Source organism: Echinops telfairi, unplaced genomic scaffold (assembly GCF_000313985.2).
Source record: "Echinops telfairi isolate 266 unplaced genomic scaffold, ASM31398v2 ScPeMD7_4;HRSCAF=17, whole genome shotgun sequence".
Taxonomy (NCBI): Eukaryota; Metazoa; Chordata; class Mammalia; order Afrosoricida; family Tenrecidae; genus Echinops; species Echinops telfairi.
This window is the reverse complement of record NW_022103900.1, coordinates 36,173,907-36,179,063: the sequence shown is the minus strand read 5'-3', so window position 1 is coordinate 36,179,063 and position 5,157 is coordinate 36,173,907. Positions and strand designations below refer to the sequence as shown.

Sequence of the window (5,157 nt, the reverse complement as noted above, 5' to 3'; positions counted from 1 at the left end):
TTGCTTAACAATAGGCTCAAACACAACAGTTCTGAGAATGGCATAGGACTGGACGATGCTTTGTGCTGTTGAAAGCAAGCCAATGGCACCTAGCAGCAGCAGCAACAACAATCACAACTTTCTTGTTTCTCTACCTTCTTAAAATTTCCTTTTAACAAAAGGAAAATTCCTATTTCTTGCTTCATGTGGTAGTTACATAATTTCATGTCTCCTTGAAGACACAAAAGTGTAGGTATGGAGTCTAGCCTGTCAAGCAGGCTGCAGCCTGATGGTGCCTCCTTGTGGGCATGACCTTCTCATAAGGGTCCTGGGACACCACCACCCCACCCCCGCCTCACCCCTGCCCTTACCTTCATGCCTATGAGCCACACTGAGACCCACACGAGCCCTGTGATGCTTCCCCAGCTGTTAGTGCCACAAGACTTGTCACCCACTGACCTGTGATCTTCCTGCATTCTACATCATTGCGTGTGGCTGCATGAATCTGAAGAAGGACTTACGGATGAGTATCAGACTTGTGGACTTCAGTTGAGCTGGGTTGGGATATTTTCTTTATGCATGATTACTTCTTGATACACATTACTTCTTATACACATGAGTGCCTCTGCATTTGTTTTTCTTGTCAACCCAGCCCAATACACTACACACAGGAACTACTTTCTATCAGTAGAGATCTTAAAGTCCCTCCTTGATGCCTTATCATTCCTTTTGTTCCAGCCTGTGCTCCAGGAGGATGGGTGGTGCTGTTAGTCCCTTATTTGTTACTTCTCCTTCCTTGATTCACACCCAAGCAAGTCAGTTTTTATACTGAAAAGGGAATATATTTGCACAGGGTATGAGTAGGCAGATGAGCTAGTCTGAAAACCCAGCCTGTTGAGGACCTGGAAGGTTTTATATCCTCAAGTTTCTGGATTTCAAGTCTCCTCTCTATGGACATCAAATAAACATATTGAGTTCATTTTTTGTCTTCTGCCAGAACTGCTGATGTATCTGCTAATTTTTTCTGCAGATTTCAGAATTGCTGACTTCTTATTTATTTATTTTTTAGTTTCCTTCACCCTCTGTTCCTGCCAGAAAGGGGACGGTCTGTCTATCCTGCCCAGTGGTGCTGTGGGTTAGCAACGAGTTGCTAACCTCAAGGCCAGTAGTTCAAACCACAGCCACTTGTTTGGAGAAAGATGAAGCCATCAGCTCCCACCAAGATTTACAGGTATGATTCGGAACCAACCTGATGGCAGTGGATTTTTCTGCTTGTGATTGGTAGGTTTATTGTGCCAATCTGTCCAATGAACACATGTGGGATCAATTGAAGGGCGGAGAGATAAATGGCTCAGTGTGCCTGGCCTCTCTAGTCTCTTGCTCTTTGATCATCAGACCAGTGGCCAGCTGCCTTAGCTTGTTCTCTGCCTCAATTTGTAAGCTACACTACCTGTGGGACACCAACCCGTGGACTGTGTTGCTGTAGTTTGAGGTTCCTTCAAGACCTGCTTCGCCACGCTACTGGAATATACATCACTTGAGCTGGGGACTGTTGGACCCTGTCATCTAGCTGACTGTTGGTGACCTGCCTTTCTGTTTGCTGCTTGTGGCTGGATATACTGAATTGCTCTACAGAGGACTCAGCTGTCACCTACTCATATCCATATGCAAGACCCTAGATACCAGTTCTCAGGCAGTTGATACCCCTCAGGCTCTCCCTCTTTTCCTCCTTCCCCGCAAATCACATCTGTGATTCCAAATAGGGACTTCTTACATATACTGCTAATTCTTGTCCCCAGACCCCATGGTAGCCACTTGCTTTCAACTAGGAAATAGTTCCTAACCTATATAAAATCATGATAGTGGGGAGGGGGGGGCATTTAGGAACAATAGGAAAGTTGTATGTTTCATTGTCTTCAACCTAACCTGTATAAACCTATATTCACACCTAGGATCCTATTAAGAACGTGTGTGTGTGTGTGTGTGTGTGTGTGTATGCATGTGATTAACAGCCCATTTTGTTAGCTGGTTTCATAAAGTGAAAGCTGATTGAGAAAATAATGACAGGAATAGCTTTCTTAGAGCTTTATGACAGGCTTACAAACTGACAGACCTGGGGAAAATATCCTGAACGATGATAATCCGAGTGATGAGTAAAGGGGACACTGCGGGCAGTTTGACTGAGTGAAACCAAATTCGCTTCTGAAGTCCCTAGGGAGCCTGCTTTGAAGCCACACCAGGGTAAGTTCTAAACACTACAGATATGAAACTTAATATTCAAAATTTCCATTTTCCTCCAGGCATTTCAAAGTTTCAGAGAAGAATTACTTGGCTGCCATGACACCCAGTCTTATTTGGCCTGTCCTATTTGACATCTATTTGTTTTCAAGTAGGTACTTATCATATCATCCATCACAAAATCAGACACTACTTTGATCCAGGAATTAGAGTGGAGCAGTGAATTTCCTTATCAGGGGAAACCTTTAACCAGGAATGTTGGTGAAGTCATGATGCTTACTATGATAATGCACATTGAAGGTCAGCAAATTCAGGGATCCATAATAGGGGGAACAGTTCGTGTCCTCTTGAGAACATGTAATGTTCGGCTATAAAATTTCCAGAAACTGGGTGCAAGCCCAGACCAAGTAAGGATGCTGCCAACATGTAGACCAGAGACTTTTAATTCTCAAAAAATACTAAATTATAATCTCAAAACCAATCTGGGGTACCACGGCAATATTCCCCAGATAAGAAATAGATTTGGAATTGGTGAACTGAGGCTGGAAAGCATAGAAGAGAGGTGGAAGACAATGAAACATGCAACTTTCCTCTAGTTCCTAAATGCTTCCCCCCAACCCCACTATCATGATCCCAATTTCACCTTACAAATCTGGCTAGACCAGAGCACGTACACTGGTACAGATAGAAACTGGAAACACATGGAATCCGGGGTGGATGATCCTTTCAGGACCAGTGGTGAGAGTGGCGATACCAGGAAGGTGGAAGGAAGGTGGGGTAGAAAGGGGGAACAGATTACAAGGATCTACATATAACTCCCTCCCTGGGAGATGGGCAACAGAAAAGTGGGTGAAGAGAGACATCAGACAGTGTAAGATATGACAAAATAATAATTTATTAATTATCCAGGGTTCATGAGGGAGGGAGGAGCAGGGAGGGAGGGGGGATATGAGGAACTGATGCCAAGGATTTAAGTGGAGAGCAAATGTTTTGAGAACAACAAATGTACAAATGTGCTTTCCACAATGGATGTATATATGGATTGTGATAAGAGTTGTATGAGCCCCCAATAAAATGATTTTTTTTTTTAAAGAGAGATATTGAAGAAATAACAATGCCCGTGAACTTTCGGAAAGCGGTGCTCTCAAAATCGGTAGGAATGTCCACAGCGATGCCATCACCACCGACGCCTCTGTGGCGGTCCTGGGGATGTTGCTTAGGGGAAAAAAAAAGGAATCTGGAGCGCGAAGAGGACCACTCACAAAGATCCAAACCAGCGAGTCCACCAAGCCTCGCAGCCACCAAAGGCACTCATGTGGGAACCTTTATGAGTTGTCAAAGTCACTGAGTGGTTGAGGCAGCTGCTGAGAGCATGTGCCCCAGACATGACCCGCTTCCAGTCCAAGTCTGTGACTAAGTGAAAGGCAGTCAAGGTTGCATCTTGGTTGTGAGCCATATCACCTTGGAGTCTGGGTTCATTCATGATGGGATCTCAGGGTACTTCGCCCGGGGGTCTCCTGGTGTCAATTAGCATATGGATGGTTGGTGCAGATGCACTGGAAGTTCCCTGGAGAAATGGGGCTCCCATAGTGGTGGCCCGCAGGCCCAGGCCCTGGCCTGAGCTCCTAGAGCTGTGTCCCCTGAGAAGCTGTGGCAGCAGCCGCTCTATGGCTCATGTCAGCTCCCAGCCAATGGGGTGGCTGAGAAGCAGAAACATTGTTTATGAGAGTGTTTAAACAATAGAAGGGGAAAAATAGAATTACAAAAGTATTGCACAAACATTACATTTTCCTTCTGAAGTCAATTGTCTAGGTATTATAAGGCATTCAGACCATGCAATTATATATTAATCTGATTACCATTAAAAATAACAACAAACCAAAAAACCCTCAGTGGTTCATTTGAAGAAAAAAAAGAAGACTAAATGTTACCAAGATATTATGGACAAGGAGGGTGTAACTTCTCTGGTCAGGTTTGATCAATTGAATTGTATCTGAGAGGAATTACTGTGAGGTGAATGATGGGCAAAAATGATAGTGACACAGAAGGAAAGAAATAAAGAAAAGAGGAAAGAAGAAGAAAAATTTATAGGTATATATAGATATAGATAGATATGTATATAGGTAAATATGTAAATACAGGTGTATTTATTTATATATGTAGTTATATGTAAATACTAGGAAGCACATGGACTTTGGACCTGTACTTAAATCTTAACTCAGTACAAGAACCTATCGTTCTAATAATGTGGCACTGTATTGATCCTTCTCGATGTGATCGCTGATGTGATCAAAATGGGTACACAAGCAAACGTGGTAAAGAAAGCTGATGATCCATGGCTTTTAAAAGATACAGCCCCTGGGGTCTTAAAGGCTGGTATTTAACATGCGGCCCTCTAGCAGGGCAGCAACAAGTACACCAGCCTGTGTGATCATGAGGTGTGGATGGAAAGAGGTATCAGAAGTTCAAAAATAACCAAATGGATGTGAATTGATGGTAGATGTAGTAGAAACCCAAAGCCCATCTGTAGGACAATTGGACAGTCCCTCTCAGAAGGGCCACATGGAAGGGATGATAACTCCAGGGTGTGGTATAGCACTGATGAAACACATAACCGTCCTCTAGTTCTTTAATATTTCCTTCCCTTACTATTGTAGTTTTTATTTGCTTTACCTCATTAATCATATTAGACTTGTGTATGTTCACTTGTATAATTAAGATCGTTCAATACATGAAAACCAAGATAGATAACTCTTCAGAAACAGTAACGGAAGTTATGGTTCCTTGAGTGCTTGGGAAGAGGGGTGGTGAGGGGAGCTGATATCATGGAGTTCAAGAAGAATGAAAATGTTTTTAAAAAATTGTGGTAGTGGGGAGATGAGTCACTTAGGGTTCAGTATAGCAACAATGAAACCCACAACCTTCCTCTAGTTCTTAAAC

At 43.1% G+C, this 5,157-nt stretch overlaps 1 pseudogene; it reads right to left on the bottom strand.

Annotated features, from left to right (window-relative positions):
• Positions 1 to 2,462: 2,462 nt before the first annotated feature.
• The window catches only part of LOC101641412, a 5,926-nt pseudogene continuing 3,231 nt past the window's right edge, over positions 2,463 to 5,157 (bottom strand).